The sequence below is a fragment of the Corvus kubaryi genome, unplaced genomic scaffold (assembly GCF_017639235.1).
Source record: "Corvus kubaryi isolate FWS band 111438036 unplaced genomic scaffold, C.kubaryi_AGA036_p1.0 66, whole genome shotgun sequence".
NCBI lineage: Eukaryota > Metazoa > Chordata > Aves > Passeriformes > Corvidae > Corvus > Corvus kubaryi.
Genome location: NW_024582054.1, coordinates 35,674,164 through 35,686,720, shown reverse-complemented (window position 1 = coordinate 35,686,720; position 12,557 = coordinate 35,674,164). Strand labels below are relative to the sequence as shown.

The window sequence follows — 12,557 nt, the reverse complement described above, 5'->3', positions numbered from 1 at the left end:
CATAAAGGGGAATATTTCAGACCAGCCCGGCTGCCTTTGCCTGCAGGGCGTGGGTGTTCCCTGTCAGTGGTGCGTGGACAGGAGTTGCCCACGAGTGGATTTGCTGTTTTCTCCTGCCCTGTGTGCTGCTTCCAGCTGAAGTCAGACCATGCATGTCCAACTCAGCACAGGAAATGTGCTTGGCAAAGATGCAAATCCTTCAGTTCTATGCACTCTGTGTTGTCCCAGCCGTGGCTTCACTCCCACAGCAGCGGAGATTCAGGGCAGCTCTGGCAGGAGTCTGCAGCAGGCCCAGGTGTTCCCCAGAGGTTAGGGAAGAGCTCAGGTGAGGTTTGTGCCCCTGTACTTTAAACATGCAGAGGATGTGAACAAGTCACCGTCAGCACCTTCTTGCCCTGAGAATTAAACAGCCCCAGCAGGAAACCTCCATCCCCTGAGCCACGGCCTCTCCAGCTCTTCCCTGTTCTCCACAGGCACACAGACACGAGGAACCTGCTCCAAAACCACCACTGGCAGCTCCAGCAGAGGGAATGGGACCCCACAGCTGCTCCTGCCCTGGAGCCTGATGCCACACAAGGCATCACCCACTTGGAATCCTGTTCCCAAAACAGAATCCCAGAATGGTTGGGGTTGGAAAGGACCTTAAATCCCATCCCAATCCCACCCCTGCCATGGCAGGGACACCTCCCACTGTCCCAGGCTGCTCCCAGCCCCAATGTCCAGCCTGGCCTTGGGCACTGCCAGGGATCCAGGGGCAGCCCCAGCTGCTCTGGCAATTCCAGCCCAGCCCCTGCCCACCCTCCCAGCCAGCAATTCCCAATTCCCAATCTCCCAACCAGCCCTGCCCTCTGGCACTGGGAAGCCATTCCCTGGCTCCTGTCCCTCCAGCCCTTGTAAATGGTCTCCATATTTCCTGTGGGGTCTCTTCAGGTTCTGGAGGGCCCCAATTAAGTCAAACCTGGCCTTGCACCCACTTCCCTTAATTATTAATAAAGTTTCCTTCTCTAAAACTTCCACAAAAATTCTACCCATTCTCAGCCTTGCCTAAGGATTTCTTGCCACACACACAAAGTATAAAATATCCCAAGGACATGGAGACCACGCAGGATTCTGGCAGCAGATTTCAGCTTTCAGAGCCTGACGCAGATGCAGGCTGAGCTCGCTGTGGTGGCTCTGCTCTCTCACACGATCTCTTTAAAATCCAGAGGGAGTCCTGCTTTAATCGACAGAAATTTAATGACAATATTACTTTGGAAATGAGAATTAACTTTTGAATGGTGTGGATTCCTTCATCTGACAAGGGGAAGTGTGCCTGCAATGATAATAATTTCATAGAGCCAGGTGGGTAAATATCAAAGATTTGTAACTCTTTATTGATGCCATGCTCACAAAACACTTCAATGATCTTTTTTTTATATCTTATCTCAGTTTTCAGTGCACTTCACCTGCCTGGCTTGGTGCAATGGTGAACCAAGGCATTTGCAGTTTTCCCATTCCTTATTTAACTGAGGAGATTTATTCCTGTTCTGGTTCCATGAAAGTGGGGGAGAGCTCTCAGAGGGGCTGAGCCCAGCCCTGCCCTCAGGCCACAGCGAGGAGCAGCTTGGATAGCAATTCCCTGATGGAATCTCCAGGCAGAGCAGAGATTCCTCGACTGCCAATACAAAGATTTTCATCCATGTCTATCCCGAAGATCAGCATTTTTGGGATATTCCCACGTTCCCCCCACACACCTCACCTGTAACTCCAATCACACCTGTCCTTCCTGTCCTCATCACACTCAGCTCTGCTGAGATCCTGCAGCCTCCCACACCTCCATCCCTCAAAATACCAGATTTTTGGCTGCTCCAGAGGCACTTCTCCATCAGGCTGTGTTAAAATATCCATATTTTCCACATAAATTTCTCTCCTGGTCTGATCCATGTCCATCTGACCCAGACCCAGTTTTATTTCCATTTTTATCCAAGTAAATCCCAGCTCTTTTCCTCCAGCCCAGGAGCAGCCAGAACCAAGGCATCACCCAAAGCCAGGGGATTCACCTGCGGATGTTCTCCAGCCCTTCCAGAGAGCAGAAATTTAGGGAATTCCCATCTAACCATAAGTATGGAGAACTTTCCCTGAGCTTATAGAATCCAGGGGGGGGGGTCACACCTGGCTTGAGGAGCTGCCCACTGCAGAAGAGGCTCCTGTTGGGCCCATCCACAACTTCACTTCCAGACAGCAAAGCTGTGCAAGAGTCAATCAACTTTTCATGGAATTCCAGAGCAGTTTGGGTTGGAAGGGAGCTTAAAATTCATCCATTTCCATCTGGGACACCTTCCACCATCCCAGGTTGTTCAACCTTTTTTCCTTAACTTCTCCATGCTGCTTTAACAAGTGCCCTCTGGCCAAACTCCTCGTGCCAGACCGGAACACCTTTGGTTCATCCAGCATCCCACTTGTAGCGGGTTGAACCTGAGTTGTTGGACAGTCTCTTAGACTAATGACACTTCTCGCAATTTACATATTTAAACCGCACGGAAAGGCAGGAATTTCCTTTCGTTCCAGCTCGCCTGCTGGAGGGTGGGGGGGCCTCGGAGCCTCTGGGGCCCCTGCCCCCTTCCCCTTTTCCCAGCGCTGCGGCACAGACCCTGGGTCACTGCGGGGGGAACTATCCCAGAGCTGCAGGCAGCTAAACCCAGCCATGGACTGCTCACAGCTAAACCCAGCCATGGACTGCTCACAGCTAAACCCAGCCATGGACTGCTCACAGCTAAACCCAGCCATGGACTGTCACAGCTAAACCCAGCCATGGACTGTCACAGCTAAACCCAGCCATGGACTGCTCACAGCTAAACCCAGCCATGGACTGTCACACAGCTAAGCCCAGCCATGGACTGTCACACAGCTAAGCCCAGCCATGGACTGTCACACAGCTAAACCCAGCCATGGACTGTCACAGAGCTAAACCCAGCCATGGACTGCTCACAGCTAAACCCAGCCATGGACTGTCACAGCTAAACCCAGCCATGGACTGTCACACGGCTAAACCCAGCCATGGACTGTCACACAGCTAAACCCAGCCATGGACTGTCACACGGCTAAACCCAGCCATGGACTGCTCACAGCTAAACCAGCCATGGACTGTCACAGAGCTAAACCCAGCCATGGAGTGCTCACAGCTAAACCCAGCCATGGACTGCTCACAGCTAAACCCAGCCATGGACTGCTCACAGCTAAACCCATCCGGCGCGGCTTCTTGGGACCGGCGGGTCCCTCTCCTCTCCACACGGAGCCTCCTTTCTGCAGCCAGCACACTTCGTACTTCGCGCTGAACTGAATGTTATAAATAAAGTCTGTAATTCATGCAATTATGTATAAAACTGGAATGTAATCAGACCATGCAGAGACATAGTTTCAACCCCCCCCCACCAGCCTGGCTGAGAGGAAAATTTCACAATGCTAAAAGAAGTTCTCGCACAGATGTAATCAATAGGTGAGGATTCCACTCAGGTGGGGTTGGATCTTATCACCGGGACATTGACACCATGACGACTTGATCACCACCTTCTGATATCTACATCTCATCTGATTCCGGGAACTAAAAATAACTGTTCCCGAAACCAGAGATGGCCCATCCATCATCCAGGATGGACAATTCATCAGACCCAGGAAAGGCTTTGTGCAGCCCAACTTCGGGACAAGAAAACTTCAGGAATATGCTAAAATTACGAGAAGAATAGAATTAATTCGGACTCTGCCCAGGAACTGTATAAGAAGGGACCAGCTGAAGCAGCACCCGTGAACTTGGGAGCTCTGGTGCGATAGAGATCAGATCTATGCGTGTTCACCCAGCTCCGACCCCGGGCTGGGGCTGCTTTTCTCCATCGTGGCTTTTGAGACCGATATTTCGGTCACATAATAAATGTTATTTCTTTATAAATTTTGATTGGGCAATTCGGTTTATCTTATGAAGAAGACACCACGCAGCCAGCAGCACAAAGGGAGCGAGGCTTTCTCCACTGCAAAGCCTGAACAAGAACACTCTTCAACACAGCGGCTTCAGAGTCAGAAAGAGAAAGTGAGTCCTGTGGGACGGAGCTGGAAATGGCGACGGGAGAAAAGAGGGCGGTGCCGCGATTCTTGCACATAGCTTAAAAACCTTCTTGCATGCCATGGTAAGAAACTGTAAGATCACAAACTGTTTGTCTCTTTAATCCATTTGAAGTACATGGGAGGATGGAGAATTCACGTGTGGCCTGTGAAGATTGTGAAGAGTGCCTATGCCAGGCTATATAGAAGCAGTGAGAGGCTGTTAGAGACTTGTGGCGAAGAAGAGCCTTTGTGTGCAGGCCAAAATAACTTATCCTTAAAAAGATTAATAACCCCATGTGATGGCCCATCTTTGGCAGTGTGAAGGAACTGTGAGATTTTTCAGGGCAGAGATGTTTTACATCACAGCAGATTGATTGTTTCCGGGTGGATCTGCTGTTGGTGGCAGTTTGGGAACCACGTGCAGCTGAAGAAAACCCTTTTTTCCTTAAGCATAAGAAAGAGACTGTCCAAGAACTGCAACACTGACTAAAATCCCATGCTCTGTTATCCTTTGTGCGAGTTGGGTAAAAGAAGGGAAGTGCTGGCAGAGAGGGGAGGTTTGCTTTAATTTCTTGTTATTTCTTTTTACTTTTAATTCTGTTAGTAATAAAATTCTTTCTTTGTACCACAGCTTTTAAGTTTGAACCTGTTTTGCCTCACAGCTCTCTAGTTTTCCTCAATATTTTCTTATTTTCCCCCTATGAAAATAACAGATTTTGTGTGCTTGATGCTCAGCTGCATCAAACCACGACACCACTGCTCGCTCCTAGTCCATGGGAAAGATGGGAAGTGCAGGAGCAGCCCCTACAGAGTTTCCACTTTCCCCAAATATTTGCTGGTTTAGGGAAAATCCCTGTGCCCAGAGACAAGTGAGGATAAAATATATTTAAATGAAATCCAAAGGTTTGGACGAGTTTATTTTTAGCAAAGCCAGCTGGGGTTCGAAATTTTGCTTCCAAGGGAAATCCTGCAAAAAGCAAGGCACGAACAGAGGCGGAGAAATCAGAAAGGAAAGTTTTACTTTAGAATATTCCTGCAAGACAAATAACTTGGGGGAAAAAACTGGAGGATATCAAAACACCAGGAACGGTTCCAGTTTCCATGTTGTTTCCACTCACACACCCAATGTATATTTAATAATAAAATGTTACAGTGTAATGAAATCAAGCAGCCCATTTGGAACAGAATAAACATCGGAATGGAAGCACAACATGGAAAAGTTTTTAAAAGATAATGTTAGAAATTCCCCGTGCACCTCCCCAGGAGTTCAGGTGCTGTTTTTCATGGATACCCCCCCGCTCCTGCTGTCAGCTCCTGAGGCTGCAGAGCTGCAACAGCAGCGAGCTCAAAGCATTCCCTGAACAAAAGCAAAGCACAGAAAGGAATATTTTCTTTCCAGAACCTTCTGATCTATAGAATTGCCCAGAGATTTCCAGGGTTTGTGCATTCCTACCCTGGCAAGGGGAAAGCCCAGCACAAACCAGGAGACATTAAATGTGTTTGTAACTGAAGGCTCTCTCAGCCAAGGAGATGATTTTTATTTTATTCTTGAGCTATCAAATCCAAGCAGCTTTGATCATTACTGCTTCTCCTTTGTTTCCTGGGCTTAATTTTCCTTTCTTTAGAAGAGAATTATTTCCAAGGTGTCCAAACTCCTGCTGTAAAGGCAGGTAGGCTCTGCCAGGAGAGGAGCTCCCAGGGGCCTTTTCTGTTCCCGTTCGCATCCCCCAGAGCACCAAGGAGTCTGTTCAGAGCCTCCCACTCCTTCAGGAGGGGACAGAAAACCCTTCAGGCTGGTAATACTCATTTGAAAGCCTTCTTCAAGAGCCAGTGACCTAAATAGAGCTGAATTTCCTGGATTTATCCCGATGCTGCTGCTCTCAGGAGATGTGAGCACAGAGACTCCGTCCTGCTGTCCTTGGGATAACAGGAGGAACCTCTGGCTGCGAGCTCAAAAGCGGGGGCTGAAGTGATGCACAGAGACAAAAATATCTTCTAGGTGTCTTTAAAAGATTCATTACTGCTCTTCCATTAGCCAGCACGTCTGAAAAGTATTTTGGGAGTGCTGAGGGGCCTTTTCCTGCTGCTACGCCAGACCCTGTGGGAAGGGGCAGCCCCAGTCCCGCAGCATTGCTCACTCTGCCCTGCCCTGTCCCCAGGAGCGGCACTGGGACCACTCTTGGACCCAAATGGAGCCCGGATCCATCTCTTTTCTTGGAAGGAAAGGGAGTCAGGGACAATCAAGGCTGCGGCTGTGGCAGCTCCCAGGGGCGCAGCTGATGGGATGAGCTCCGACTGCCACCGGCTGAGCGGGGCTGATTCCGGCAATCTCTGCCATCAGCGCCTTTGTGGAATTAATTGAATTCATTACGGACACATCAGCTCCTTCCACAGCCACCCCGGCCGGGGTCTGCATGGGCTCCTGACAGGGGCAGCCTCCCCGGGCTGACACGGGCACAGCAATTCAAGGATCTGCAAAATCACTTGGATTTAATTGCTGGGAGTGCAGGAAACAGTAACTGCACCAGGAGGCAACTCCAAGCACCAACCACCCACAAAGGGATACAAGCAACCAAATCTCTTCTCTTTTATCCCCCAGCTCCCATAGAGAAATGTGCAGCTTTGAGCTGCGGGATACCACAGGGGCAGTTTCCTCTGAGCCCCGTGTCCTGCATCCCAAGCTTTACTAGGACGAAACTTTCCATGCAAAAGGAGACAAGAGCCCCTTGCAGGGCCTAAAGGGACTCCAGGAAAGCTGGAGAGGGACTGGGGACAAGGCATGGAGGGACAGGAGCCAGGGAATGGCTTCCCAGTGCCAGAGGGCAGGGCTGGATGGGAGATTGGGAATTGGGAATTGCTGGCTGGGAGGGTGGGCAGGGGCTGGGCTGGAATTGCCAGAGCAGCTGGGGCTGCCCCTGGATCCCTGGCAGTGCCCAAGGCCAGGCTGGACATTGGGGCTGGGAGCAGCCTGGCACAGTGGGAGGTGTCCCTGCCATGGCAGGGCTGGCACTGGATGGACTTTAAGGTCCCTCCCAACCCAAACCATTCCAGGATTCTGTGACAGATCTCACTGCAGAGCCAGGCTGTGCCCAGCCCTCCTGCCAGGCATTTCTCTGGAACGGTGCCGCCCTCCTTCACCAGACAAGTGCAGAAGCCAAAGGTAAAAACCTCCACCGATTTCCCAGCTGTGAGCACAGAGCAGCCAGAGCTGGAAGGGAACAGCTCCAGGCCCAACATCCCCGATCCATCCCTGTTTCCTCACGAGGAAAGCCTGGACAGCTCGGCCGGGCAGGACCCTTGTCCTGCTTTTCCTTCTCCCTGTGGTACCCAGTGCCAATAAAACATTTTATCTGCTCCCTCATGTAGTTTCCAGCAGGGAAGCTTTACTGTGGGAATCATCTCAGCCGAAAGAAAAGGAGCTGTTTAGAACATTCCTCCCCTAATTACCGAGCTAATTAACAGCAGTGCCATTTACCAGGCGGCCCAGCTGACTCACTGATCCCTAAAAACCCCTAAAACCTTTGAACAAAAGTCAGGTTTAAGTCCTAAGAGAGCTTTTCTTTTTCCTCCAGGGCACTGAAGACCTGGGCATCTCTTCTCTGTCATGAAAGGTCTCAAGGAACAGCGTCAGAGTCAATCCATCTTTCCTGAAAATCAGGATGTGCAAGTCCTGGAAGAACCTCCGGCTGCTGGAGCCCTTCCCCATCCGGTGCTCCCTGACCACTGGCTCTGCATTTTCTCCTGGAGACTCCCATGCAAGCCAAGGGTTAATGGATAGTCACACCTATTTAAGCTCTGGTGGCAGGAAGGAAGGAAATTCGGGACACATTCCAGGAGTTGAGGCTGAGGGTGTGTGATCCCTGCGTTGTTCAATGCCCTGCTGTGTGCCAGGCAGCAGAGACACACCCAAAGCTCCCGAGGAGACAAAAGGAACCCTCCCCCGTCGCTGGCCATTCCAGAAATAATTGACACCTTCTCCCCGATCCTGGCTGCTCCTGATGCAGGTGAGTGATGCTGGAACCAGGCTGGGAAACGGGGATTTAGAGATGAGGCTTTTGCAACTTGTGCTTGCTTTTAACAGAGCGATAATCTGCTCTACCACATTCCCCACTAAAGCCTCGGCCTGGCTTGAAGTTTTCCATCTTGCACTGCCCCGTGTGAGGGTTTTTAGGGAAAGTTGGGTTTTCCTACCCACTCATTTGTAAGTTTTTAATGAAGCCCCTTGAAAAACACGAACTTGCTGATAGAGGGTTAAATTTTAAATGGAATTGCGCAGAATCACTGAGGGTGGAAAAGAAGTCCAAGGTCAGCAAGCCCAGCCTGTGACTGATCCCCACCTTGACACCAGCCCAGAGCACTGAGTGCCACCCCCAGTCCTTCCTTGGACACCTGAAGGGGTGGGGACTTCACTGAAGGCCCTTGAAATTCCAAATGGAAACAGCTCCCATGACTTGCGCAGCATCTTGAGCATCCTTGGTCACTGGGAGCAACGATCCCCAAAAAGCCGGAGTCCCGGAGGCTCTGAGAAGGCTCCAGGTCTCCCTGCACTGGAACTGGGAGGTGGGAAAGGGCGGGGAGTGTCACAGCTGGAGCGGCTCCAGCACTGCACCAGGGTCAGCAGCAAAGCAGAAGGGAATAAATTAAATAAATTAAAGCTTTCCTGCCAGTGCAGCCGAAATAAATCGGAAGGAAAATGTTCCCACATCTGGTTCTGCCTCGCCCCAGGGACTCGTGTGACAGATGAGGACGGCAAAGAGGAGTGAGGAGCTTCTCCCTGCATCTGCCACAGCCAACATTCCGAGTGCCCTGGAAGCTTGTGCCTTCTGCTTGTCGCAAGGACAGGCAGCCCCAGTCCCTGCTGGCTCGTGTTCCAGGGACAGAGATCTGCCTTCCCCTGGCAACAGCCTTGGGATTCCACGCACATCCCTGCTCTGGGAGGAGCCAGCCCGGCGGTGCTGCCCCTCTCCCCATCGGGGCTGTGCCTCAAGGAACGAGCGCCAGCCCAGTTAAACTCTCACAACATCTGCAGGAGTTTGCAGCAGGGCTGGCGAGAGGATTTGAATTCTCTGCGACCTGAACTCCTCATTTAGGAGCTGACTGCTGCTTACAATGCTTAATTTGTTACTAAGGGCTCAGTTCTAGAAAATCCCCAAATATGGGAGCCCATGAAGATGCTGAAGGTCTGCAATGCTTCCCAGTGAAACCCTGAATTTAACAATCATCCCCCAGCACTCACCCAGCAGCTGCAAAGCACAAACTAAATGGAAAACCAGCTGCAGTCTCGGCCAGACAAACCCCAGTGCATTTACTGGTTTGCCACGGTGACGTGTGGATGTGGCACCAGGGGACACGGGGCGCTGCTGGGGGATGGTTGCACTCGGTCTCGCAGGGCTTTTCCAGCCTAAAGGATTCCATGATTCTGATATTTTCTGACACCTTGCTGATATTCTGTGCTCTGTTGAGGACTCCAGAGCCAGTGTCCCCACTGCCACCAGCCTTCCTGTGCCACCACACCTCCCACCTGCTCCAGTTCCATCCCGTACCCAGCACGGTGGGGTCGGGGCCCCTCTCCCACAGGACGCAGAGCCCCTCGGGCTGCCAAGCCCCACAGGGGACCCTCTCCATGTGACCAGCAGGGTGGCACTGCCCAGGTGACACTTGGCCCCCAGTGCCACCCTCCAGCATCTGTTCCCTTCACGCAGAGCCCCAAACCCCCTCTCCCACCCCAGCTCCCTCTCCTTCCCTGCAGATCTCCCTGCCTGCCCACCCACTCCAGCTCCCGGAGCCTCAGAATGTTCTCAAAAGCAGATTTGAACATATTTGACCCAAGGCTGGACTCACTGATCTCAGAAGACGAGCCTCACCTGAACGAGTCCCCCAGAGCCACACACACACCCTGATCTGCCCCAGCACCATCCCCAGGGCTTTGAGTCTGAGGGGAACCTCAAACCACACCCCTGGAAATGTCCCCAGGTGCCATCCAGGGCACAGTGGGACCCTCAGTGCTCAAACCACTTCCTAAAGCTCAGCTTTGGGCAGTTTGGGCAGCTCATCCCACTGTACCTCCAGCAGAGCTCCTGGGAGGACCAGAGCCAGGGTTAATTTGGTAGAGGTCATCAGGGCTTTGAGAATGAAGCTACAAATCCCTTTAAAAATAAAAATTAAACCAATTGAGGCTCACCTCGCTGATAAACTGTGAACCAAGCTAGAAGTGGAGTTAATTATTCTGTTAAAGGCAGATTTTCCTGCCCACACTTGGAATTATTTCTGCCATCCCCCCACAGATCTCCGATAACGTTAATGAACTCCAGGATCTGACTGTGGGATCACTCGGCTGCGTTGAAATACTCATGGTGGGGAGAGCTCCTTGGAAGTGATAAAGGAGGAACCTTGTAGGTATCAGAGTGCCACTATCAAAGGGGAAATCAGCTTCCAGGGAGAACAGGAAAGCTGATGCAGCCTAAAATGCAAATCAGTGTTCACGTAGCTGCTGAGCTACAAACTGCTGTCGGGGTTTAAGGTGAACTCCACAGAAATCTGGGCCTGGAAAATGGATGTTTCCCTAATCGGTGATTCCTAGAATTTTTAAGGTTGGAAAAGACCTCCAGGATCACCAAGTCCACCTGCCAACCCACCCCCACCACGGTCAGCACTGCCCTGTGTCCTCAGGTGCCACATCCACCGTGTTCTGAACATTTCCAGGGATTGGGGCTCCCTGTGCCAGGCCTGGAAAACCCTTCCATGACAAAACTTTTCCTGATCTCCAATAGCATTGAACCAGGGAATGGTTTGGGTCAGAAGGGTCCTCAAAGCCCACCCAGTGCCAGCCCTGCCCTGGCAGGGACACCTCCCACTGTCCCAGGCTGCTCCCAGCCCCAATGTCCAGCCTGGCCTTGGGCACTGCCAGGGATCCAGGGGCAGCCCACCCTCCCAAGGAGGAATTTCTCCCCTGGTGCAACTTGAGGCCATTTGAGGTCAGTTCTGAGTATTTCCTCTTTCATTGGCCAACCCTTTTACCAAATCTATCTCTGAAGAGTTCTGGCTTAAAGATGGAGTCCCAGAAAGACCTGAGGTGATAAAAAAGCTTTCCAGAAATCCAGGAAGGAAATATTTATTCCTGAGTTACTTTTCAGCTTTCACTTTGGTTTTGGAGAGGTGAAACCTCAGTGAAATTTGAAGATTTCACCCTTTCCTCCTCTTTCCACTCCTGTTACTGAGCCCCACCTTTCCATCAAGCAAAATTCTGTGTTTTGTTCAGCTGCTGCCTGCAAACTCCATTCCCAAAATTCAGCAGCCACCCCTGGCCAGAGGTCAGGAACAGCTCAGGACATCACCCTGCCAGCTGCACCTTCTGCGAACAATCCCACGCTCCAAAAACCTCTGCAGGAAACTCCCCAGGGCCCCTCAGGGCTGTGCCATGAGTGCCACCACTCCAGGAACTCACCAGAAAAAATGATCTCAACCTTTCCCGGCCTGCATTACCCCCTCAGCCTCCCCTTCTTCCTGCTGGGTTCTTAATTCAGCTCCAACCTTGTATTTTTTATTCTTTTTTTACAGTCTGGTTGCCCAAATTAGCTGCAGCGTGCTAAGAGGAACTGCACCAGAGCCACCTAATGAGATGCAAACCCTGCCAGCGCTCTTCTATCAATATCTCCCAGAGTATTTCCTGTGGGGGCTGGGCTTTGCTGGGATCTGGAATTCCCAGTCATTCCCATCCCCCTGCTGGGATGAGTTCGAGCCAGACTGGAACACCTGGAGCAAGGTGGGAAACTTCTGCTCCTGCATGAGGTATGAAATTAGGGTGGGAAATGTTCTCCGGAGTAATTTAATCCAGCTGGAATCCCTGAAGCTGGAAAAGTCCTCCCAGACTGATTCCAAGCTGTGCCCAATCCCCACCTTGTCCCCAGCCCAGAGCCCCGAGTGCCACGTGCAGGAATTCCTTGGGCACCTCCAGGGATGGGGACCCACCCTTCCAGTGCCCGACTGCACAAAGTCTGCAAGGAACTCCCAACCTCTGGATTTTTCCTTATTTTCAGGAAAAAAGTTGCTTTTTCTCCACTCAAATCTTCTGAATTTGTACTCAATAAAAAAAAGCCTGATTAATTCCGAAATGATTCTACCGACTCACTTACATAATCCACTCATGTATCTATATCCTGTATTTCTGGTATTTTTAGGATAAACTTGTTATAAGAATTTGTTAAAACATGAAAATGTGTTGGAGCAAATATTTTTGTGTGACTCCTCCCAGAAAAATTGGGAAAATATCTCTATTTTTGCCTCATAAAACTGCATGGAATGTCTGTAGCTGCCCATGAACTGTTCCCGAGGAACATCCAGGGAGGGACAAACCAGCCCTTGGGGATACCTTTCCCTGTCCATGGGCTCCATCCTCCTTCAAAACCCGGGTTCATGGCCAGAGCTGGGTACAAGAAGGGAAATGAAATCCCACATTTCCCCCATGGAATGAAGAACCCGCCCCA

The 12,557-nt window shown here is 51.1% G+C and overlaps 1 long non-coding RNA gene across 2 annotated transcripts; it reads left to right on the top strand.

Moving 5' to 3' along the window:
* Positions 1–7,652: 7,652 nt before the first annotated feature.
* On the top strand, positions 7,653–12,179 carry LOC121674184. Of its 2 annotated transcripts, none has more exons than XR_006019483.1 (3): positions 7,653–8,078; positions 11,632–11,862; positions 11,982–12,179. It is a non-coding gene; the product is annotated as an uncharacterized LOC121674184 (long non-coding RNA). The 2 variants fall into 2 exon arrangements; XR_006019482.1 differs by adding an exon at positions 8,800–10,466 and having other exon boundaries at positions 11,632–12,179.
* Positions 12,180–12,557: the final 378 nt, after the last annotated feature.